At 35.1% G+C, this 27,150-nt stretch overlaps 1 protein-coding gene, 1 long non-coding RNA gene and 1 pseudogene across 2 annotated transcripts in view; 2 read left to right on the forward strand and 1 right to left on the reverse strand.

Annotated features, from left to right (window-relative positions):
* LOC137724470 (inactive disease resistance protein RPS4-like) overlaps positions 1 to 27,150 on the forward strand; it is a 51,943-nt gene that overhangs the window by 15,208 nt on the left and 9,585 nt on the right. The gene's annotated exons all lie outside the window — the stretch shown is intronic.
* LOC137724471 (disease resistance protein RUN1-like) lies at positions 9,421 to 12,213 on the forward strand (annotated as a pseudogene).
* On the reverse strand, positions 12,536 to 16,134 carry LOC137724472 (uncharacterized). Its single transcript, XR_011067412.1, has 7 exons — positions 15,957 to 16,134; positions 14,794 to 15,137; positions 14,495 to 14,566; positions 14,108 to 14,331; positions 13,954 to 14,015; positions 12,920 to 13,677; positions 12,536 to 12,788 (listed from the first exon to the last, which is right to left on the reverse strand). It is a non-coding gene; the product is annotated as an uncharacterized lncRNA (long non-coding RNA).

Consider the following 27,150-nt stretch of genomic DNA (forward strand, 5'->3'; position numbering starts at 1 on the left):
ATCATCTATTGGACATGAATATGTAAATACTATCTAATTAAACTATATATATGGTAGAGAATGCAACTAATATGTGATGCAAGTAGGCAATGCAATAAATTTGTGATGCCTGTGGTTAATTTACAAACAAGAAAACAAATGATACATATGTAATTAATCTCTAATATAGGTAGTGTTATAATATATATATATATATATATATATATATATATATATATAAACAAAAACAAAAAAAACCCTATGGTATAGGTAGATAAACACAATTAATATTCGATACAACTTCAAAAATAAAAAAAATAACAATGGAAAGGACAAAGAAACCCAAAAAATAAAAAATAAAAAAGAGGAAGAACCCAAAATACAAGATTGAGTAATGCAAAATAACACATCAAGATAAAGATATTGACAGGGAGAAACAAGATAAGAGAACTGAAACAAGAAAAGAGAAATGAACGGTTTGGGTAACGAGAAGAAAAACGGAGATTTAAATCTCTAATCCTATAATTCAGGATAAGATTAACATTAATCACAAATGAAAAAATAAACAGCAATTACTTAATTAATCGATTTAAGGGTAAATTTGGCAATCTAATACAAATAAGCTTATGTGGATAATTAATCACTGGACCTCACCCGAAAAATAAAACAAATTAAGTTGGACTATAACTAATAATGACTTATAAAATTGAACTTATATTAAGTTTCTCCTTCTCCAAATTGGATTCTCCCTCTATTTTTTAAAATTGGACTTCTCCCTCTATTATATTATGTTCCCACCACCAAATTCAAAAACTTGGTTTGCCACAATCTGATTTAAACCCACCTCATCCCAAAATTGTGCCCACTCACTCTTAAAATATTAATTAAAAAAATTAGTAGCTATATTAAAGGGTTAGAAACTGGAAAGCTTCCAGTCCACCATTTCTCATTCCGTCTCACCTTTACTCTCCCAAAATTCTAAGACGCTCATTCCAGCTCCTCCGTCCAGTTCGAACCCACTCCTCCGTGCAGTCTATCCACCTCAAGGCTACTCCTCTGTCCAGTTCAAAGGCGCTCCTCTGTCTTCTGGTGACACACACCGACACACAAGAGGCCCAAGATACAGGTAAGGTTTCTGAATTTCAATTTTTCAATGGGTTTCTATTCTTTAGGATTTAAGGTCAAGTAGGCTGTTTATTTTGTCGAATATGGTTTATGGTTTGAGGACAGTGGGTTTCAGAGGACAATGGGTTTGGGATTAAGAATCTAGGATGGGTGCAGATTTTTGGGATTGCAGGTCTCATTGAAATTATGAGGGATTTCCCTACCAGTACCATCCCAGTTGTCTTTCAGATAAGTATCCCTCATAGGGAACATATAGAATAGAGTGTGCGAGTACATCCATCATCCCTAGATCGATCATACTCCTATTACTACGTGACCCTGTTTTTTTTTTTTTGTTTTTTTTTAATTTTTACCATCCATAACGTCGGCATGTTAAATAACTATTTACTAAGGGATAGAGAAATCGATGGGGTCAAACCTTCACCATGGTGCATAAGCATGATTGCTTTACACCACTACAATAAAACTGGATCTGCTCTACGTGACTATTAAGTGTTCAGATTCCACGGTACTCATATTCATGCCTCTTTTGGTATTTGATGTTGTGGTTCATTGAATGAATGCACAATATAAACTATAACTCTTCTAACACACTACACATTGTGATCCAGCCGTCCATCTTTGGTCTTTCTTTGATGATCACCTCGACAAAGATCACTCAACTCAAAAGTCACATGATGGTTACAGTACATGGTGGCATCATATAGTGTGTTCATCTTTTTTCTTCTATCAATAATTGTATGTCTTAATGAAAAGATTTTGTCACTTTTATTTAAGGATAATTTATGCATGATGATAAAATGTAGATAATTTGAATCGTTATAGAACTTGTTGATGTTACCTGTATGTTCATTGGTGTAAAAAAATAGTTCTTGTTGGTGTAAATGAATAGTTCTTGTTGATTACACTTCTTTTGCAATTTGCAATGTAGATGGCTAATATGATGCTTGATGATGATGCATTTTTGGCATCTATGGGAACTCAACCACACTTCCAATTTGGTGTAGTCACCGAAAATGAATCATTTGCAACCAACCAACCCCATGAGACATGTAGTCGACATACGCAATCAAGTGGCTCTACTTCTTTGTCACTCACAACTCGAAAAAGGAATAGGGGAGTTAACAAAATACGGTGGGGCAGAGGGAGGTGCGAAAAACTGAATTTTAACAGATTTGGTCAAGCTATTTCTCCTCGTGACAATGTGGCCAGATTTGGGCGCTACATAGCCATGTTGGCTCGTGATGGTGGAATGATCCCAATTGATTCACCTGATTGGCGCCAAATAGAATCTTCGAAACTTGATCGAGTGTGGTCATTGGTCCAGGTATTGATGCTAATTTGTAAAATTTGACTTGTTGGATGCTTACAATCTTGTGTCACAACTTCATTATTGTTTATGTAGGCCACTATAGACTGGACAAATCCAAGAGCAGCTGGCAAAGAGGAGAAAGTCAGGGCTATTGTGGAAACGAAATTGCATGATCGTTTCAGGACATGGAGGGCAAAACTCCGTAAGTTGTATTATGTTCCCTTTGAGAACTCCGAGCAGAGGAAGCATTACAATGATTTTAGGGTAATCCAGACACAATGGCAAGCCTTGGTAGCTTATTGGGATAAAATTGAAAATAAGGTTTGTAAAACTTTTCAACACTATAGTTACTATACTTCATTAAACCGTAGTTGAAACGAAATATAAGGTTCGATAACATGAGTATTTTCCTTTGTGGTGTTCTGTATTTGTTGTGATCCAGCGGAGATGTGCAACAAATGTCAAGAATCGAAAGATGTTAAAGACGAGTCACACAACTGGGACAACAACTTTTGCTCAAATACGGAATGATTATGTGAGTGGATTCTTGTACCATATATTATAATTTGATGTTGCCATGAATACTTGTTTTACATAGTACTGAAGATAGTCACTATATCTTATTATTGATAAAGATGAACATAAAGTTACAGGAATAATGCTACAGATAGTGAACATATCTCATGATTACCTCATAATCTTAGTCTTGTTTTCATTCCTGTTATAAGTACATGGTTAAAACTTGACTTAGTTTTTGTGATTTGTTCCTCATTTTGTATCATAGGTTAGTTTAGGGATCGTAATGGGATATTTCTTAATTGTGCTTGCACCTGCCTCAAATTGATAATGCATTAACCAAAAAGTAATAATGTCCGAGTAATGGAGTAGTTTTGTCAAAAAGAAGATGTTCAGCAAAAAGAAGACGTTGTCAAAAAGAAAACTGCAGTTATTTAGGTTAATGCTTGAACAAAATGAAATAGAAAACGAAAGCATTAAGTAGTCATCATGTCCCAATCCTATCAATGATAACTGGATTGATATGCATGCATATTTAATGTACGAGATCAATACAAACATCCAAATGTCTCAAAAACTATATCTCACATTTAATTTTAGTTCAAATGAGTATACATTTGACATAAACTAAAGTATTTTCTTTCTTCCAATTTTTCAGGAATAACGGTTTATTACCCTTATTGATGTTTGTGTTTATATATAGTGCACTATAGTTTTAGTCATTGTAACTGTGATTGTTTAATGATTGTGATTGTTTTTGGGATTTTTTTTGTGTCTTAGGCTGAAGAACATGATGGAAATGAACCTGATCGTGTGACTTTTTTCAAAATGACACACACAAGAGGACCTAAGCAACTCCCAGTTGATGATGAATCTGCTAGAATGATGGTAATTTGTACATTTTCACTTGACCAAATTTATTTCCAGCAACCTTTAATGAAATTTTATGCATTTACGAATGATTAAGGCTTTTTCAAACAGTTGGCATTTGAAAATCTGGAAGTGGAGGTTCGTGAGCGTGGTGATGAGGTAACAACAGAGGTTCGTAATAAGATTTATGCAGAAGTGCTGGGCCCGGAGAAGCGAAATCAAGTGCGAGGCTTTGGCCTTGGAGTTGGTTGGGCAGACGTACCAGGAATTGTTACTGAACAGCGAGGTATTTCTAGGGAAGTGAAGTATCTTCGGGAAGCTTATGAAGCTCAGAAACAAGCCACTGCTGCTGCGGAAGAAAAAATGACTCGTATGATGCATGAGGCAAATGAGAAAGCGGAAAAGATGAAAAGAGAGCAAGAAGAAAGCATACAAAGGCTTAGGGCCGAACAAGAGGAGAATTTGAGGTTAGCAAAGGTGCAAATGGCTGAGCAATTGAAAGCCATGTTGGCACATGTAGGCATCAACATTGGTTCATTTGGAGTGGGTGCTCCACAAAGTACTTCAACTCAGCAGCAAGGGTGTGGAAGCTCACACGCTCAGATTTCAACGCGTTTCGAAGGTGGAAATGACAAGAATGTGCAGTGTGGACCTCCAATTTCTAGTGCTATGATGCATGAGGACTGCCAAAGTGAGAATACTGGTTAGTTGTCATCAAGCAGCCCTTGTAGATGTGTATTTTGTTTATATATTGCTAGTTTAACCATTAGTATGTTTGACTTGGGGATACAAGCTTGGATATGTTATATTTTGTTGTATATAGAGAATCCCGGGTATGTCTAGCATAGGATAACATGTATTTTTTGGTTTAACATTTGGATGGGTTGTATTGTTAGGTTGCATGAATCGGTCTTAGCCGAGAACATGGGTTATGTAATATATTAACTTCACTATTTTAGTGCTAATGTTGATTTATGTTTAGTTTGTAATGGATGATTTGTAAGTTTCTAAATTTAGGTGGAAATTAGGTTCTATGAGCAACCTGATGATTTCCATGTTTAAATAAAAATATCCAATTATGCCACAAATTTTTAATTGTGCTGGAGTTTTATTGTATTTATTAAAATATAATAGTGGCACAATTTTAAAGTTGTGCCCTTGCTTTAACATTTATACAGCAATCCAAGCCTTTAAAATAGCAATTGTGCCCATCTTACACCATACATTCAGTAGCCTTTATTAGAGGTAAGACACAATAAGGGTTGTATTTGTGCTTAGCTTTGGGCACAAAACATCATATTGTGTGCTATAAGTAATGGTGACGCCCATAGAGGGCACAGATACAAACTTAGTTGCTGCACTGTTGCTATTGGTCTATGAGCACAAATGTTGGTGCTTTTTGGCCTCAAAAGGCACATATAATTTTTTGTGTGCAGTGCTCATTTTTTTTGTAGTGGGGAGCCTAAACTTGGTCCAATAGTGCTGTTTTTCTGCAGATTTTGTGGAGAGATGTTTTTCTAGAATGCATAATGACGAACTACGAATAGCTTGATCCCTTCGCAGGGTACGTAGGTAGTCTAACGAGACGGTTAGATGCAGCCATAAAAATAACCCCAAATTTAATATTTTGCTGGATTTCTTTTAACGAAAGAAATTTGTTATGGTTAATAGCGTAGAGATTAACCATGACTTTATTTTGGCCTATCACTGGATTTAGCTTCTGAATCAGAAATATCGGGATGCTACAATAACACCGGATGATGGCATAAATTGTCATAACCTTCAAAAATAACAATTGGCAAAAACCTGTTTATATCGAAGATAAAATTTTAATGACATTCACAGGATTAAACCTGTTATTCTTGTTCTAGTATTATTGTAAAAATAAAAAATAAAAAAAGAAAGAAAAAGCATTGATTGCTTTCTTTGCAAATTGAATTTACGCAATCTAGCTTTGATCTAGATTTGAAGCACATGTTGAAGTTCTCAATGATTGAAGGTGATGGTATACAGTTAATTGACTCGTTTCGGATGAAGACAACTGTAAACATTTCTAAGCCAAAAGCTGTTGTGGAGTTTGTTAGAGAGTTAGACAATATATGTAAAAACTGGGTGATGAACCATGGATATAAAGGAGTTTCATTTTATAGTGGAACACAACAGAAAACAACAAAATAAATTCTTTACAAATTCGTTTGAATTTCCTACACCCTATGTTACTGGGTTTTCAATTTTACACACCATTGTGCTATCATATTTGCAGCATGAAACTAACATTTAGATATAACAAAAAGTTGAGTTTCTACCTGCCAATCTAGCAATAGGAACGAACACCATAGCTCCAATTCAAAGGTCATACCTTTCTGCAAAAAGACCACTCTACATTTCACCAATTTATTCCTTCTCACCACAAAAACTGAGCAAACACAAACCCACATTACAAAATTAACATTTAAAAGAAAATGGAGCTCGTCTCTTCTTGGAAATTTAAGCACCAATACATAAAATTGTCCATTAATTCTTAGTTCCTCTATGCATCACGGGATCATATGCTAACTTGCAATTGACATTATAATTTGTGAATTTTATGTAAACGACCTGTAAATTTATATCTTGACAGTTAAGACGTAAGAAAAGCTAAAATATATTTACTCTGATTGATCAAAATACTTAGTCTAATTCCCAAACTATGTAATGTACAACATGATCATCTTCACACATTTATTATGGAACAAACGACAACCAAATTAATGAATTTTATTTTAAAACCAAAGGTAAAACATAAGGTACAAATTACACTAAGTATCGACATTGCAGCCAAAAAAAGAAATAAAAAGAATGGACCATTTACTGTCAAGTTAATATTGTTATCTCTTGTTACATTATTAAGGTCTTCTTCTTACTGCAAAGATAATAAACAAAGTTTAAGTCCACTAATCTTGAGGCCAAATAAGAAATGATATCATAATTATAAAAAACTAAAACGGTTGACAAATAATTTGATCAAAGTGAACAGAAGATGATCTTACAATGTCATACCCTTCGATCAATGATAATTTGATACAATGCCACGTGGAAATTCCTTAGCCCATCTACTGAAGACTAAATGTGTGAAAAAATAGGCTGCAAAAGAAGAGTAAACCAAGCATAAGTTGAAAAATAATATTTGGTCGCAAATGACTGAGTGTTAAAAAGTAAATTGATAAGAACTTACCATGGGTACTGATAGAAGCAAAAGACTGTTCACAAAGATTTATCTATTACCAAAGAATTAGTGAAACACATGAGTAAAAACAAATTCCTATCTACCCAAGTCTTTATACAACTAAAAAAGTTGGGAACATTTAATCATCATCTGGAGGAAGAATTCATTTGGTGCTTTAATTCAAACCTGGCTGAACTCTTCGAGTCTTCTTATGATTTCAAACCTGGCTGAAATCTTCGACTCTAATCCATGCTGAAAAGGTGATTTTGATTAAAATGAATCAATATTATCATGACACTAATCATGTCAATAGTTGTATCATTCTCTGGTCATGCTCGCACCAATCTACTAGTATGGCTAGAGTAATTCTTAAGAAGTGTGACAACAAGTTATTTGTACAAACATCAAGATTTAAGAGCATTTCCAATGGAATCCCTACCACTCTCTACTACTGTATGTACTTAAATTTGAGGACTTTGTGTCTTCTAATGGGGCGGAGCTCCAGTTCCTATAGGAGAAGGACTAAATAGAATCTTGAAAGGCATGTTTGGTACTCTACTTGAATCCAACTTTTTAAGCTCAAAAACAATTTTCAAGTTTTAGACCTTAAAAACTTGTTTGGTAAGACTATTTTAGACCTTAAATCGCAAACCAATCAAGTTTTTTAGTCTTAAAGAAAATTATTTTCAAGAACTGTTCTTAAGAAATATTTTGAGAAATGATAAAAAATTTCAAATAGAATATCGAACGGACCCTAAAATTTTCCTCACATTTGAGGACTACATAAGAACTATCTTTATTTATTTTTTTAATCATAAATTCTAACTTTGCCGTGTTTTGCTAACTTTTTCAATTCAAATGGGCCCGTCACTTCCTTTTTCTTCTTGTTTTGCACAATTATTTGGCACAATCTGACCGCGACTTCCATCCCATTTCTTCTTGTTTGCTTATTTTGCCTTCCAATTTTATATGCTTTCATGCTCTATACTAAATAACTAAAATGGTCCATGTGATTTGCATAAACATCACTTTAGTTCCTGAGATAAAAAATCAATAGAAATGGTCATTGAGATTGTCTACCATTTATCATTTTGGTCATTCCGTTAAAAATTCTTTGGGCAATTTTCAAAACTTCGTAACTCAATTGTTTATTAACCAAATTCGACTCATAATATATCAAAATGAAGATAGGAAAATGTAGAACAAGATTATACTTATTTGGAAGCCCAATGGTTGGTGAATCAAGGAACTTCATGGATTTGGAATACCCAACAGTCAACACACATACAATATAAATTAGAAATGAAGATTGTCGTATCATTTGGCTATACCAAAAGATTTTTTTGGCATCCGAAGGATTATTCTTCCGTAGAAATTTCAAAAGATGATAAAGTTGAACTAATCAAATTTCAACAAGTTTGAAAAATCAACTATTTATATATATGAGGATCCTGATTGATGTGTTACGTTAATTTGAAGAACGGTCTTGAAGTTATGGAATGAGACATTCATTTTAAATTAACAAAAAAAAAATGTAATAATTAGAAAAAGGGTTGTCTAAATGGTGGGGTACTCATTGACACATGACCTAAAATAGAGGAAAAGTCATACAGTTTACTTTTTAAGTCTTTCAGGAATAAGAGTGGCAGGTTCCAAAATGGAATAATGCAATTTTCATCTTAAGAGGCTGTAATACTGGTTATAAAAAAAAGGTCTTTGGCACGCGGATAATAATGTGATTAAATTAGTTGTCAAATTATTGTGTTTTTTTTTTTTTGAACAAACGATATTATCTACACTAAGGGGAGGGGGTGGGCTTAACCTCACAATGGGCTATCTATAATGTGATTCAATCAGTTGTTTATTTGGTTTTTTTTTTTTTTTTTTTTTTTAACAAACAATATTATCTACACTAAGGGGGAGGGAATGGGCTTAGCCTCAAAATGGGCTAGCTATAATGTGATTCAATCAGTTGTTTATTAAATATTATTTTCTCTATACTTAATATAAATTCAATAGAGACCGATTTTATTATGTGGATTCAGCTGTTTTAATTGATTTATGAGGGGTTTCTTCTAGCATGATCTAAGATTATTCATTTAATTTAAATATTTGACTTTTCTTTTGTCAATTTACGCATATAAATACATTTAAAATGTGTAAGTCTGCGTAGGATACCGTGATTCAAAAAATGTCTTCTACATACACGTTTGTTTTGTTTAAGTGTATATGGGCCTTTGGTTTGTAAATTAATGCTGCAATAAAATTTTGTTCCTTTCAAATGGGCCTTTGATTTGTAAATTATTGCCGCAATAAAATTATGTTCCTTTCTACGGGAAGGATTTCCCGAAAAATAAAAATAAAAATTCTTTTGCCAACAGCAATACGTCTGTATGATTCGACTTATCCCACACCTGGGTAAGTCAACGACCACACAAGTGAAGTTAGAGACAACATGATCTCTCTTCCAACTTGTTTCTTTCTGTATTTCTCTCTTGCGCTGGATTATTTTCATCAGGGTTCTGGAAAAGCTTCAAGTTGATCAGTCTTTCATATTCGATCTCTCTAGATCTTAATATTTCCCAATCAACTTCTTTCCTGATTCAGAGGTACTCTTACTGACTTAATTACACTTGGAGAACTAATTACCATATAATTATAGTCTTCTCTTACATTTCTTATAATATTGTATAACGACTGTTAATTTGTGATGACTTTTTGGTCCCTCAGAATGTTTATGAAACCCACCAAGATAGAAAAATTGTTTTTTTCATTTTTTTGTTGATAGAAGTGATTATATTGGGGAAGGAGATTCGAATTCAGTGTATATGTTATGAAATAGATCCGGATGGATTTGTAGGTTATGAAAAATATATATGGATGGATTGCAGGTTATGAAATATAAATTGTGGGGTTTGCAGGTTATTAGTATGGCTTCTTCCTCTTCCTCTGCTGCTGCTATCTCGTCACCTCGAAGAAAGTATGATGTGTTTCTTAGTTTCAGAGGTGAGGACACCCGCAACACTTTCACCAGCCACCTTCATGCTGCTTTACTTCGAAAGAAACTTCACACCTACATAGATGACAAACTTGAGAGAGGGGATGAAATCAGACCTGCCCTTCTAGAAGCTATTGAGAAATCAAAGCTTTCGGTGATCATTTTCTCAAAAAACTACGCTTCTTCCACATGGTGTCTGGATGAACTCGTCCATATACTAGGATGCAAGGAAAGGGATGGACAGTTTGTTATACCCGTTTTTTACGACATCAGTCCACAGGATGTACGAAAACAACAGGGGAGTTATGCAGATGCATTTGCCAAGCTTGAAGAACGTTTCAAGCTTGAAGAAGGTATGGACAAGGTGCTTAAGTGGAGGGATGCTTTGCAGAAAGCTGCCAACCTATCTGGTTATGATTATTCAAACAAAGCCGGGTAACTAACTTTGCAACTCTTGCAGAATTTTTTTACTTGTGACCTTTGTTTCAAACAAGATTCATTAATGCAGGACTTAGTAACTATTTTTTTCCTTCGTGGTTACTTATATTTTCCAGGACAGAGGCCGATTCCATTGAGAAACTTGTCGAAGTTACATTGAACAAATTGAATTGCAAAAGCTCAAGTAATTTAAAGGGCCTAGTTGAAATTGAAACCAAAGTTGAGCAAATTGAATCGTTACTATGCCTTGATTCATCGGATGTTTGCATTGTAGGTATTTGGGGCATGGGTGGTATTGGCAAGACCACCCTTGCTGATGTTGTATATCACCGACTCTCTTCCAAGTTCGAAGCTTGCTGTTTTCTTAAAAATGTTAGAGAAAATTCCGAAGGAAAAGAAGGAATATATAACTTACGAAATGAACTTCTCCGTGAGATTTTAGATGATAAAAATACAAATATTAAGACTCCATCTATAGGATCAGAGCTTATTAAAGGGAGGCTCCGTCGTACAAAGGTACTCATTGTTCTTGACGACGTGAATGATTCAAGGCAATTAGAACTTCTAGTTGGAGATGATCTTGAGTTTGGTGTCGGAAGTAGAATCATTATAACAACTCGAGATAGGAGCTTACTCAATGAAAAGGTGGTTGATGACAAAATTTACGAGGTCAAGGGATTGAAACATGATGGCGCTCTTCAGCTCTTTCATTTGCATGCTCTGAAAAATAAGTCTCCTACGACAGTTTATACAGAGTTTTCAAGAAAGGTGATAGATTATATTCAAGGCATTCCATTGGCTCTTAAAACTTTGGGTGCCTTATTCCGTCGCTGCGATACAGAAGAAGACTGGGATGAAGAATTGAACAGATTGAAAAAATTTCCTAGCGAAAAAATTCAGAATGTATTAAGACTTAGTTATGATGGATTAGAAGAAAATGAGAAGGAATGCTTTCTTGACATTGCATGCTTTCTGAAAGGGGCAGATGTTTATTATGCAAAAGAATATTAGATATTCGGGGTTTCTTTGTGAAGGGAATCCAAATTCTCATTGACAAGTCTCTCATATCAATTTCAAAGAAGAATTGCTTAGAGATGCATGATTTGCTGCAAGAATTGCTTACCGGAACTCCCAGTGCTATGTTGTCTTGAAGCAAGTGGCTGCACTTCACTGAAGACAGTTTCAAGTTCAAGAAATTCACTCACACAAGCTTGGGATAAATATGAATTGTTTCGAGGGCGTTTTAACTTTGATGGTTGCGCGAAGTTGGATGAAAATGCAAGGACCAATATAATGGCTGACACACAGTTAAGAATTATGCGAGTGGCAACTGGGCCATTGAAAACTCAGCAACATAAAGAAGAAGAAATTGTCATGGTCGCTCTCTCACCCACGCACGCACTAGCACACACTTTCATATCTCCTTTATGCCATTTTTTCACGTGTTGAATAATTTACTTGATTTCCATGCATCGATACAGGAAATGACTTCATCTATCCCTACCTCTTGTCGAACTTTAGGTAGCACCGTCTCTGCTCGGACTTTAGTTAGCACTGTATGTGCAGGAAATGAAATTCCAAATTGGTTCTGCCATGAAAATGAAGGATCTTCGATAACTATCAAGCTTCCTCGAAATTGGTATTGTACAGGTTTTTTGGGTTTTGCTCTATCTGTTGTTCTCGGTCGCTATGTCTCTCATAAAGATGTGATGCTTGGATGCTCGTGCAATTTTAAAACTAATAGTGGTGAAAGCCATAAAACCATTTATCCTTCCCATTATCCTTTTAATGAAAAAGGGGGAAGGGTTGCTTATTTTGAATTCGGTCACGTATTAGTGTGGTATAGTGCGCTTGCACTTGGAGAGGGAGCAAATTTAAATCGCTCCAATTCTTTTTACAAACTTGTCACTGAGGCCTGTTTTGAGTTCACCGCGAAAGTCCCCGCCTGTTTCAGAATAAAGGTGAAAAAGTGTGGGATCAGCCTTCTGTATGCTGAAGATGTCGAGACCATCAGGTCAGGAGGAAATACAGGTTGGAGTAGCCAAAAATAAAAAGTTAGAAATGAAAATTTTAGAATTTGAGCTGCTCTTATTGTCTGTATTCTCATCTTTTAAGCTGTTTGTAAGCTTTGTGGCCGAGGGATTCCTAGTATTAGTCTTTGTTGTTGAAGCGCATTGGCTCTCCAAGTAATATATACATACAGAAATCATATCAAAAGATTGGCGGTGTTTACTCTTTATTCAATTGAGAGGCATTTTCAAATTGTGAGGGGATGAGAAGACCCGTCCCATCTTCCAACTTCAATACAAGTGCCTGTGGCGAAGCATATCGGGAAGATGTCTTCCCTGAGGATTGTTTATAAGGATTCATAATTTCAACTTTAGGACAGAACTAGAAGAAGATGTTATAAACATGTGAAAGTCATAATCTTTTGTTATTGGTGCTCATAATTTTTTTTCTTTCAAGTTTTAATTACCTTGTATTTGAGAAGAGATTCAGAACTCTTTTCAATTTTCTGGTTTGGCTTCAGGCTTAGCCTCCATTGTCGCCATTGACAGAAGACGGGCTCTTAGGAATAGTAGTGAGCATGAATGGAGCTTGATATGATCTAATTATGAAAATATACACTAATCAACATAAAATTTCAAGTGCATGAACGAATTTATACAAATATGTTGAAAAGAATATCACTTTTTTTATATATGTTGAAATTTGTTGATGCTGGGGTGAAAAAATTCCTCGACTGAAAAAATTCCTGCCAATTTAGAAAAGAACTATTCCAAATTACGGATGTACTCTATTAATTTAACCAAGAACATGCATGGCACCACCACTATTAAGAAGCATCAGCATCAACATACAAAGACAAAAGTTTCTACAATCAGTTGTCAAATTGTTACCAAAAACATGCATGGAAAGAATAAAAATGACCACAAAGATGGCAAAACAATTAACCACATATGTTGTTTATATGCCCACTGAGAGGAAAAAACTTCTGCAATTGCAAGAACGTATTTATATAAAACAGACATGTGACTTTAGCTTAAGCTCACACACCATCTGAAAGAGCTTCTTGTATCCATTCCAATCATACTCCTGTCAAGCATGTCCCTCTACTATTCCCCACCAGCAATCAACCATAAACGCCATCTACATTAACTGATATCAATACCCTCGGCTGCTTTAGTGAGCATCTGGATCAACCAGCACACACTTCATATGAATGACACCTAACTGCCACCAAAATAAAAGACATGATGAAGAGCATACAAATTGGCGACTAAGCTTAAAAACAACCCTTGTGTATTAAGCAAAACTTGAACTCACTTGACATGGCAACCTCTAATGCAAGGTAAAGAGTAGAAAAGCAAATGCATTGACAAACAGAAAACCATGTAATCCTTCAATCACATAAATATAAACATTATATCCAAGCACCTAAAATAAAAACATGAACCAAAATCCCAGAAATTTCACTATGAAATGGAAGCTTAATAAACATATGTGCACCTGTAGCTATTGCCTCATAAGAATTGCCTTGAATCGGTGTGAATTGAGTTGAGGATCAGAACCTATAATTGAATAGAACAGTCTGCAAGTATCAAACACAAACAGGAATCCAAATGACCAAAAAGATAAATGCAGTGATAAATAAAGCTAATACCTATTCATATTCCCCTTGCACTGGCTGTAAAGATCAATCAAATCCTTCTTCTTGAAATCAGATCCCTTCTACTTTGCTTTGAACACTTCGATATCAGCTTCAATGACCTCGCCGTGGCAACTTTTTGTTCATTTTGCTGCCTTTACCCCTTGCTATCTTGTCCCGATTTACATGTTCTTCAAACCTCACGGGCGTCCATCTTCCTCGACCAATTTCATTCTGGCCTGCAGTCAGTTTTCAATGCAATTTGTTGTGATCATTCGAGAGGGTGCATAGAGTTCTAGTGGTCATGCCGGCTCAGGTGTTTACAACACCACCTCCTTCTCTTTGTCTGCCTTTGTTGGCAGACAGAGAGAAGAGCATTAATTTCATGAAAAGCATTCTTACCTGATGATTATAGAGATTTCTGCACATCATAACAGCATTCAGACCTCCAGTAATAATTGAAAGTGCAATGATCTGTTGCAATTGGTAAGTAATACTTAGTCACTCAACAATTACCAAATGGACTAAATAATAAAGAGAAAACCAGTCTTGGTTAATTCATTTAACTAAGAAGAAAGGCTGTGAAGTTCCGAAATGAATATGCAGCCATCTTTTGGAATGTCAAAACTTATTTCTCATATTTAACCATGATATACAGATTCTCCGTGTTTTCATCTTCTGGATTACATGGTGATTACTACCTTTCTCCCTTACCAAACCAGGAAGTAGAAACATAGGACCCCCATGGGACCCCATAATCTCCAGCCCAATGTCCATCTTGTGCCTGGATTGTTGAATAGAAACTCAGAGACCTTCGTAATGTGATTGTCACTGCCTCTTCCGTTACCTCTTCTTGATTTTTAACTTTGAGTTGTGGTAGATTAGTGGCAAATAGATTTCCTTTGCAAACTGCATTTCAGAAATAAGAAGAGAACACGCTCGTAATCCTGCCAAAAGATACCCCTAATCACTGGCTATCGTTTTCATTGATCCAAATCATCCAATTAGCAGAAGCATCCAACAATCTCCTCGGCTGAAAAAATTCCTGCCAATTTAGAAAGGAACTATTCCAAATTACGGATGTACTCTATTAATTTAACCAAGAACATGCATGGCACCACCACTATTAAGATGCATCAACATCAACATACAAAGACAAAAGTTGCTACAATCAGTTGTCAAATTGTTACCAAAAACATGCATAGAAAGAATAAAAATGACCACAAAGATGGCAAAACAATTAACCACATATGTTGTTTATATGCCCACTGAGAGGAAAAAGCTTCTGCAATTGCAAGAACGTATTTATATAAAACAGACATGTCACTTTAGCTTAAGCTCACACACCATCTGAAAGAGCCTCTTGTATCCATTCCAATCATACTCCTGTGGAGCATGTCCCTTTACTATTCCCCACCAGCAATCAACCATAAACGCCATCTACATTAACCGATATCAATAAGGATTTAAAAGAGAGAGAGACTGAACTCAGAAAAATATGCTTCCTAGTAACATTGACTTAAATTTGTGGTAGAAGGACTGGAATTTTCTCTTCTTTTTTATTAAAGATAAAAGAGAGAGAGAGAGAGACTTCATTTAGATATAATAAGGATTTAAAAGAATGAATTCATATTTTGACAACAAGCTCAGATTTGTTTCTAACATGAAGATATAATCCACGAAATGAGCAAATGTAATGTAATAACTGAAACTAAAATGACTGTGTCCAATGAATCATTCGAAATCCATGTAATCCTTCAATCACATAAATATAAACATTATATCCAAGCACCTAAAATAAAAATATGAACCAAAATCCCAGAAACTTCACTATGAAACTGAAGCTTAATAAACATATGTGCACCTGTAGCTATTGCCTCATAAGAATTTCCTTGAAACGGTGTGAATTGAGTTGAGGATCAGAACCTATAATTGACCTGCACCGGCCCTCGCTGTGGCAGGGGTCGGTGGAAGATCTTTCCTTTTTCTCTAAGTTTCAACCTTTTGCTCATTTTGCTGCCTTTACCCCTTGTTATCTTGTCGCGATTTACCTGTTCTTCAAACCTCACGGGCGTCCATCTTCCTCGACCAATTTCATTCTAGTCTGCAGTCACTTTTCAACGCAATTTGTTGCGATTATTCGAGAGGGTGCGTAGAGTTCTGGTGATCATGCCGGCTCAGGTGTTTACAACACCACCTCCTTCTCTTTGTCCGCCTTTGTTGGCAATGTTGTTCGTGGTAAATCCACATGCTTTTTTCAATTTCTGGCTGAGATTGGCGCGAGAATCGTGGCTGGATGATGAGATTTTCCTCCATTTAATCTCTACGGTGCTGCTTGGTAGGATTTTTGGCGTCTGCTGGGGAAATCGATTCGGATTGATTGGGAAATACCATTGCAGTGGTGGTAGAAGGAATCCAGAATTTTCTTTTGTTCGTGTATAGCTTTGGGCCCTTGGTTGGGCTCTTTTGGGTTTAGCTTAGGTTGGGCTCCTTTGGGTTTAGCTTAGGTGGCTTCTGTTTGTTTTGTTTATGTGTACATGGGCCTTTGTTGTAACTTAATGCTGGAATAAAATTTTGTTCCTTTCTACGGAAAGGATTTTACCAAAAAAAAAAAAGGTAAATATCAGTTTCGTGGTTTTCTACATTTACTACATTAAATTTTTTTTGTTCTAAGTCATATCTAAAATGTTAATTTTGGAACAGTCTCATACATCTGTTAGTGTGACTATTAAGTCTCTCAATGACATAACGTCTATGTGGACAATGATTGAATGACACATGTTATTAAGGGATCTACGTGAAAATCAAAAATTCAAAAAATATTTAAAAATTAATTAAAAAAATATTTATTTAAAAATTGAATGACACTAGTTACGACATTCGACGCATTGAACGCCGAGTGATTTTATGATTGGATACTCACAAGTGAGTTTTAGAGTTCGGCATTCTGACGGCCGAACCACATTCACCATCAAGACATACATCACCTTTGAATACTTGTGTCCGTACAGTCTGGTGTCGATTCGACGTGCTTATACTCTCACGAATATAATCACTGTGACCAAATCCGGCACCGACGATTTGTGCACTTCGCAAAACTAGCAGCATTGTCTTCAGGCTCGAGAATTCAAAGGCCGAGATTTGTTCCTTCCTCGGCCGCAGTCGCAAGATAAAGAAGTCAGCAACACACTCAACGCAACATCAACAAATTTTACTCCTCGGCCGAGCTCGGTTGACGATTTGGCACGCCCCGCATTCAACCGAATGACGTAGTTAGCTTATTAGTTACTCGGCATGCGCGTCACGTAGGTTTTGTAATTTTTAGAACCAACACCATCAAAGCACCAATCTGAATGCTTCAATTTCCAAGGAGCTGTGAGCTAACTATGAATCGTGAGCTTTGAATCAAATAGGGTGAGAAACATGAGAAACGCCAAGGAAACTTGGACACAGTGTCTTGTGATCCTAAGTAAACAGTCCAGATAACATTGCCACTTGAACATGGCTTGCGTACAATATATATCTCATGCCAATATCTTAGTAAGCAGATTGGGTTGCTAAAGAGGATGTGGTGTCTCCCTTAGCTCTCCACATCCCCCATCGTCTTTGATTCTTTTACCAACTCCAAGATTGGTCTTTGAGGACCACCTTATTTCTTCTTTTTCTGGTTCTCTTCTTAATTGATAGCTTTTTATTTCCTTTTATTTTTCCCTACTCTTTCTACTAATTCATGTAATATCTTGTAACACTCAAATTCATTCAATTCATCATTCTCCATCAAAAGTTAAACGAGAGGCCATTATAGAATTAACCAACACAACAATCTCGATCAGAAAGGAAAATATTTGGTTTCTTACGTTGAAGCAATCTCTTACACGAGTTAAAAAAAAACCTAAACAAACCTGAGTTACAACACGAGTTAATATTTAAAAATATTAATTTTTAAATAAATTAACCCACACCATTAAGATGGTCTCGGAAATTAAAAACTGATTAATGTAGTCCCTGAAAATAGTTGTCACAAATCAATAGTCCCTTTGTCACAATTCTGTAAAAAAATTATATTATGTGTTGACGTGACACATAAATGGGCCTTATAAGTTTGTTTTTATCACCAAATAGTCTTTGAAATTAACCCACACCATCAAGATTGCCTTTGAAATTGAAAATCGATCAATGTAGTCCTAGAAATAGATGTGTCAAATCAATATGATCTTTTACTCATAATTCTGTTTATTAATTAAAAAATAATTAGAAATAAATTTAATAATTAATTTAAAAATAGCCCAGAAACTCAATCCCACAATCACCTCCAATCCCAACCCACACTCCTCTACCTCCATCTATGGTAGCCTTCGCCGTCTCTTCTCTGAAATAAAAAAATAAAAAATAAAAATCTCAAGGCACCTTTCTTTACACCCTTTGGCACCCTTCAAAGAATTGGACCAGGAACGAAACCACATTTGGTGACGTCTTGGATCTGTGATGACTTTGACATCACCGTTAACATTTGGATGATTGACATCATCACGACCTTAATCTTAGAGAGCTTGTTGGGCGTTTCCGCAAGTGATCTTGGTGACGTGGATAATGGCGAGCTCTGATTTGATATGATCTCATTTTGTTAAAAGGTATTTTGACAACTTTTTAAATTAATTATTAAATTATAAAACCTACATAAGCATGTAACAAATTTTTTGACAGAATGATAATATTGATTTGCGACATCTATTTTCAGGGACTACATATTTGAATTTTTAATTTCAGGGACCATTTGAGATAAAAACCCTTAAATCTTGTGAACTCCTTTATGTACCACATTAGCATATAACAGAATTTTTAATAGAGTTGTGACGGAATGACCAAATTGATTTACGACACTTATTTTGAAGAACTATACTATTCGATTTTCAATTTCAAAAACTATTTTGATGGTGTTAGTTAATTTTAAAGACCATTTCAGGTAAAACCCCATCTAAGATAAACATAACAAATAGTGACTTGGAGAGATCCTCTTTAAGCGTGTACGCGTCGTTTCTTTTTACACCAACCTTCAACATTACAATTTTGATCTGTTTAGAGCTTTGCTTGTGAAAGCCATCGGTGTGTGGTAAGGCTGGGTTCGGTTCAAATTGGCTTGGTTTTTTGTCGAAATCAAAACAGAACCGAAATTTCGGTTCATTTTTTTTCGGTTCGGTTTTTTCTGGTTTGGTTTCACTTTTTTTTTTTTTCTTTTTCAAAAAATGGAAAAAAAAAATTGAAATCTTAAATTTTGTCAAAGTGATAGTATTACATTATCACTTTTCATTAGTGATAGTATTGAGCTAAAAAGGAAATTGGATGCTAAAAAAAAAGAACCTTGAAAGTTTAAAGCGAGCAGCCCCCATGCACTCTGAGAGTCAATCAGATTTTGTGTGTTTCTTTCACACCCTTTGCCGTGACTGACTGATAGGAATCCAGATTCAGAGGGAAGCAGATTATGAAAAAGAACTGAATAGATTAATTAATTTACCACACTGCAACTAATGCCACGTTTAACATATAAAACTAAGAAAAAGTATGTATTTTAGGTCAAACCAGTAAGTAGCTAGTGATTATTATATGCTTAAATATCATGTATTTTAGGTCAAAAAATAAAAAAATTTGAAATCTTAAATTTTAACATCTCAATCACAACCATGACATAAACATACCAACTAGAATCAAAGAAAATGAAAATAAACATTTAAAGTTCAACGAGAATCATAATATAAAGGCTTTTATTAATTTTTTGGGTTTAAAGTTTGACAACACATTGGGCTTAGCACATTTGGACTTACAAATTGGGTTTAAAAAATAATACCCAAAACAGATAATTAAAAAAAATATTAATTTAATTAATTTGATTCGGTTCGGTTAGGTTCAATTTTTTAGATTTCGGTTCAGTTTGGTTTTCGATTTTTTGAATCCACCCATAATGTGTGGCATTCACGCGTATAATTAAGTAATGAATGGTCATATAAAATTATAAAATCTAATGATTAAGTGACCGACTAGTTTTTCAAGTTAAAAGGTGAACCCCGTTTCATTAATATTTTAGAAGTTATATACCGTAGTGTTGGATAATAGATTTTTACATGAAACATATAACAGGATATATAGTATATTTACGGTGGTAGGTCCAATCTTAATATTACTCGTTATCAACTGTTAGTTTACGTTGTGACATGATAGTCTGATTAAACGTAAATACGAAAAGAAAAAAAAAATGTAAACTTGATATACATTATTATCTCAATCATTCTCAGTTTCAGTTGTTGTAACCTGGCTGTTGTGTAGACCCTGTTGACTTTGAATATCACAGCTGAAACCCAATGGGCATGGAATAGAAGTTTCTTTCTAACAAAGTCAAATGGTTGCTATCATTCAGTTTAATATTTGATTAAAACTTCTAATTACAACTCAGATGGAAAAATCCCACATTGAGAATTCCTATATAAAGCTCAATCATGGATGTTCCACACAACAAAACAAACTATCAGAAAAATGGGTCTGATCAAGAGAGTATTATTTCGACATTTTCGAGCTGCGATTAGTCGAAAGAGCAATTTGATCGGAAGCAATGAGTTCATGGAGGCCGTTGCAAAAGTAAACGGTGATCATCATCATCAGGGTACTAACGTAATTTCTCATCAGACTCAGGAAGATGGGGTTGTGAGGATGAAGATTCTGGTAAGAAAGCAAGATTTGAAGCAAGTTCTGGAGCTCATGAATGGCGCTGGCATTCATAACCAAGCATCAGTTGTTAGGGCAACATCGTCATTTTCTCTGGAGCAGAGGCCGAGTCTGTTGAAAAAAAAAGCAAATTCTGAGAGCCAAACATAGTCGCCAAAGTTCCTGGATCCCGGAGCTGCAAAGCATCCCTGAAGAAATTTAATTAAGCTTAATAATATTACAACAATTTTTCAAGCGTACGTGTATGTTTTACTATATATGTTGAACATATCACTTTGATCACTGTAAACTTTTTTCCAATTCCTATTGGTTTGTCTCCTTCGACATAATCAAACTATGTTGGTTCTGTGATAGCTTGTTGTCCCCATGGCTCGTTTGAAAGTATTTTTAAAATAACAACAAATACTTTTGGTGAAATTGATTTTGGATTTCAAAAACACTAAATATGTGTTTCTTGCAGAAATCACTTAAAATGTTTTTTTTCAGGATTCACTTGCATTTTTATTAAGAATTGATTTCAAAAAAAAATTCACTAAAAACACTTTCAGCCATTTTAAAAGTATTTCCAAACGAGTCATAATTTGTTTCCAATATTACTAGTTTTGAGTGTGTGTGTGAATGTGTGTGTGTGTGTGTGTGTGTGTGGTGAGAGAATGCCAAACAGGGCAAATACTATCAACGACAGTCACAGAAACAACCAAATCATCGCTAGTCGTTACATAACGAATACTACAATTCATAATTGTAGAAGGAAAAATAATCCCCGCCTAGCACCTAGAAGGAAAAATAATCCCGGTCTAGCGTCTAGGCTGCCACCGCCCTGATTAATGCCTAAGTATTTGAAAATTAAGAAAAGGCGTCTAGACCTGCTGAGGCACCCGCCTAACCCACCTAGACCCACCTAGGTTGCGACTCACTTAGACAGAAAATAGATAACTTTCATTTTGCATTTTATTTTTTTAATAAATTGTAAGAGACTTGTTGAATACTTAAATGAATACACATTATCTGCATGTTCTCCATGTTTTCATTATATTCCAATACTTCCTAATATATATGTCATTCTATTTTGTAGTTTATAATGAAATTATATATATATTTTAAGTATAAACTATAAACAGACACTTATTTACACGAAATATAATATATTTACTTAAATCCCCCTGGTCCGCCTAGGACCCTGTCTAGGCCCCGCTTAGTCGTCTAGGTGCTAGGCCTCGGCTCACCAGCCGACTAGCGCCTAACGTATTTTAGAATCTTGAGTGCAAAACAATTGCAATCCCTGGCTTAGCAAAAAAAAAAAAAAAAAAAAAAAAAGAAAAAAAAAAAAAAAAAAAAAAAAAAGGGAAAACATATCCTCAATTGGGTTAAACTCTATAAACGCGTTGGAAACCCTAATCTTTCCTTCTTTTGTAGAAACTCTCTCTCTCTCTCTCTAAAGAGCGTCGTCTTTAGAAGAAACCCTAAACTTCATCATTATTCTTGACGCCGGCCTCTAGTTTCTACTTGGGGTCGGTGGCAAACAACTTTTCAAACTTGTTTTCCTCCTCCTCCTTCTCTTCATCCTTCTCTTCCTTCCCAAGACCTACGATGGCCCCCTTTCCCTTCTGGATTTTGAGGATCTACACACCTTCTCCGGAAGGAGTGGATGGAGCTCAATCTCTGGACTTTTTGTCTTTCCCCGCACATGGGGTGGCCCCGTTTCCCATCAAGGAACGGTGAAGCAACCCACCATATACGGGTGGTATGGGTAGAGTACTAACTCCGGGCTGTTTGCCCATGTATCATGGTAATCTGATTTGGAGTCTTTGGGTTATGATTTGGGGCCCTGCGCTCAAGATCTTCCAAAACTTCGAATCAAATTCCAAATTTGGTGGATCTTACCTCAACACTTGCTTGCTGCTTCTTTCGTGCTTCTCTCCAGTCAAAGACAACTACAAGTTGTCACCCCTAAAACAGTCTGGTATCTCTTCAGAATAGTGTTTACACCACCTGACCTTTTTTGTTACTGCTTGGTTTTGGGCATTTAGTTGCCCATTGTGTGCTTGGTATCGGCTAAGGAGTAGAAACGTGGCGATCGGTATTGGTGTGGCTTCATTGGATCTGCATATTTGGCACTTTTTCCCCGGCATTGTGACTATGATGGGTTCAAGCTGAGCTCCATGCGGTGGTTTTTCTTGGTTTTGTCCGCTGGTCGTCTTCACCATTTCGGCCGTGTACGCAACTGGTGAAGCTATGGTTAGGGTTATTAGGTTTTTGTGTGAGGTCACTTTTGAGCCTTTACAATTGGGCTTTAGCATTTGGGCTCCTATGTAATTTTCACTTTAGGTATAGATATAAACTTTTACTCATACATTATGTGCATGTGTGGCGTCCTGTCTGTACCGAACCTTTTTTTTGGGCTGCTTTTATTTCTCGCTTTCACTTGCGAAGTCTTTGTAATTTGTCGTCCAGGACTTTGTTATAAAAATTTCCATCGACAAAAAAAATATATATATACAAAATGAAAAATATGAATTGAAAACGAAATTATTATTAAACATATCTTAAAAATCTTTTATAACTCCTCCCTCCAAGGGGAAAACCCTCATAATTTACCAATCATGTCTAATAATTAAGCGTCATTAGCTATTTAGTACTACGGTCTAGTGACATTTCTCTTCATTTGTAAGTGAGAGGTCTTAAGTTCGATTCTTGTCGAAGGTGAATTTGAACTACATTATTGATAGCCTATTGTCTCTCATCTTCAATCCCCTTAGTGTAGATAATATCGTTTATTAAAACAAATAATAATAATTAAGCGTCTTTCAACCCCAAGACTTTGGCTTATGTTAGGGTTTATGTGCTGTAGCTTAATAAGTTCATACGATTGTAGGTGGGGAGAGAATAAGACTAATGATTAGAAACACGTACGGGCCATACAAACAACTCACTATATATATAAGACCCATTCACATTTTTCATTTCAAAATTTTGAAGCAACCCTAATAATATAGATTCTTCATTCTCGAATGCCACCTGTTTTAATTTGAGCTAAACTCCATCTGATTAATTTAATAATCTCAATGAATGTTTTCTCTTTACCTAATCACCAATCTATGATAAACATATATAACAGATAGATTCTCAATCTCGAATGCTACAACTGTTTACAAAGCATTTTAATTTGAACCAAACTACATTGTGATTAATATAATTAATCTCAAAGAATGTTCTCTCTTTACCTAATCATAAATCTGAGATAAAGATAACTGAACTGATAGAGAAACCTAGAGATCTCTATTTAAACGTGTGCACGCGTCGTTTTCATTAGCACCAACCTCCAGCACTAACATACAGGGCTTTGCATGTGAGCTGCCGGTGTGTGCCACAATCCATTCATACGTACGTTCACTTGAACAATGTGGTCATACAAAAATTTTACAATATAAATCTGTTGAATAAAGCAAAAGTCCCCTTCGAATTGTATTGAGACCTTTTGCATAAAAATTCACATCTATTAATTGCATGAATAATTAGGTGGAGATATTATCAATGCTATTAATGTTAAATCATCCGTCTCTCTAAAACTTTAGCAAAAACCTAATCATTGAATAAGTAATAGAAGTCTATCAAGACTATGCTACTGCTATGATCAACTTCAAAATGAGACCTTGTTTTACTAACATTTTAGAAATTGATATTTTGATGCGTAAACCTCATTTACATTGTTGATTCGTTTTCTGTTAGCTTGAGATTTTGATGTTTAATTGTTGTTCGGTTGTCTTTCTCCCTTTATCTAACTAAATCCTTACGTTAGAGAAGATGTAAACTTAATATACGCTATTGTCTTATTCCTATTTGCTTATATTGTTGTAACCTAGTTGTTGTATAGACCCCGCTGACTTCGAATATAAGTATAACAGCTAAAACCCAATTGGGCACAGGAGTATATTAACAAAGTCAAATGGTCGCTACCATTCAGTTTAATATATTAATTAAAAAAATTAGTTAAAACGCAGAGGGCTAAAACCACATTGGCAATTTCTATATAAAGCTCAATCACAAATGCTATGTTCATAACTACACACAGGTTTAATTAAAGCTTAGTTAAACACACAAAACATAAAAAATCAAATATTCAGAAAGATGGGGCTGATCAAGAGAGTACTATTTCGACATTTTCGAGCTCTGTTTAACCGAAACAGCAATTTGATCGGAAGCAATGCGTTCATGGAGGCCGTTGCAAATGTAAATGGTGATCATCGTCATCAGAGTACTAACGTAATTTCTCATCAACCTCAGGAAGATGGGGTTGTGCGGATGAAGATTCTGGTAAGAAAGCAAGATTTGAAGCAAGTTCTGGAGCTCATGAATGGCAACGGCGTTCATAACCAATCATCAGTTGTTGGGGCATCGTCGTCATTTTCTTTGGAGCAGAGGTTATATGTTTTGAGAAAAAAAGCAAATTCAAAGAGCCAGACATAGCCGCCAGAGTTCTCGGAGTCCTGAATTGCAAAGCATCCCTGAAGAAATTTAATTTGATAACCTAATTACAACTAAGATTTTCGAGTGTGTTGTTTGACTTTATGTGTTTGACATCATACTTTGATCGCATGTAATCTTTTCTTTTTTTTTCCAATTCATATTGGTTTTTCTTTCAACATAATAAAACTATCCTTGTTGGTTCTGAACTCTATGGTAGCTTGTTATAGCTCTAGTGGCTTTAATTTGGGTTTTGCAAGTCACATACAAATATGAGTTCATGTGATCAATAATTTACCTTCGATCAATTAACAATCCCGGATAGAGGTAACCGATCAGTGGTGAAGCCAGAAATTTATCGTAATGGGGGCACAACAAAAGAATAATACTTGGCCAAAGAATGAGTAGGAGTTCCTACTCAAAACAGTTCGTTGCCAATCCATAGAACTTAGTGTTTATATCATAACCGTTTATATTACAAATATTATATAAAGATCGTTTGTGCAAAAAATAATTAAAATTAAGGTCATTTGGTCACTGAATTGAATAAAAATAGATGAACGAAATTGGTAAAAGCATTATGAATTGTCTATGTATTTGCTACAATAAATTGACTAAATGACTTTAGTCTTAATTTAATTTTTGCATAGATGATATTTACAAAGTGATTTATAATATGAACGGTTTTTATTATAAGCACAAACCTATGTAATTTGAACATGAAGAGTTTTGAGTAAAAGTTCCTACTCATCCTTAAGTAGCCAAGCATTATTCACAACAATAGCTCCGAAAGTTGGTTACCTTCCATTTATAGTTTTCCTTACAAAATCTTATGTTCTATAAGCCATATGATTCCTTTGAAAGATATGCATTATATCTAAAATTTAGTTTTCTCAAGTAAATTAAAGCAAACCAATGATAATTATATATTTTAGGGCTCTCAAATATGCATTTGACACGTTAAAAAAACATTTGAGACATATATTTGTTAGTCATGTTTGGAAGTGACTTTAGAATGACTGAAATCGTTTTTGGTAAAAGTATTTTGGGTTACAAAAGCACTAAAAGTGCATTTTGGAAGCTCATTGATGTGCTTGTTGTAGGAGTACTTCAAAATGTTTTTTTTTAGAATTCACTTGCATTTTGATCAATGATTGGTTACAATTATAATTTTTTCAAAACGTTTTCAATCATTTAAAAAGTACATCTAAACACATATTTGTACATATCAAATGCTCAATGTTAATTCACTTCTATGATGGTCCTAGTAATGTATCTTTACAAAAGAGAGATATTTTGCATGGGTGTTTGACTTTCTTTGCATGAACGTATCTTTGGGGCCGGCACCGGAATTCAATGGGAAGAAAACCATCTTGTTGGGGTCACAGTCATCCATTGACCCCACCTTCCCTCTGCTAGCGTAACCGACCACTTAAAAATAACTCTATTATAATTGTTAACAAAGAGCACATATATTTATGTTCATTAAGAGCAAAGCACAAGTAGTATTTGTGCGTTTAACTAGATATATTAGTGTCGATAACATGTTTTTCTTGGATCAATGGGGTTAGAGGAATCAAACTTGACGTTTTTTTTAATATGAAAAAAGAGAAGTACTACTAAACTAATATCTAAATGGTATAACAAGTATATTAAGATAAGATTGCCATTTATTTGTATTCGATGTGTAATTAAAGTATACAGGAAGTCTAAAGAAGCTAACTCGTTTAGAAGAGTTACTTGACGAAGTTTGTTTTCAATGTTAATAAATATTTTATGTGGCTAGAGTGAAAACAAAATACTATCATTAACAATCGTAGAAACAAGCAATTCTCGTTACATCATGATGACTATAATTCACCATTGTAGAAGGAAATGAG

The sequence above is a fragment of the Pyrus communis genome, chromosome 2 (assembly GCF_963583255.1).
Source record: "Pyrus communis chromosome 2, drPyrComm1.1, whole genome shotgun sequence".
Classification (NCBI taxonomy): Eukaryota; Viridiplantae; Streptophyta; class Magnoliopsida; order Rosales; family Rosaceae; genus Pyrus; species Pyrus communis.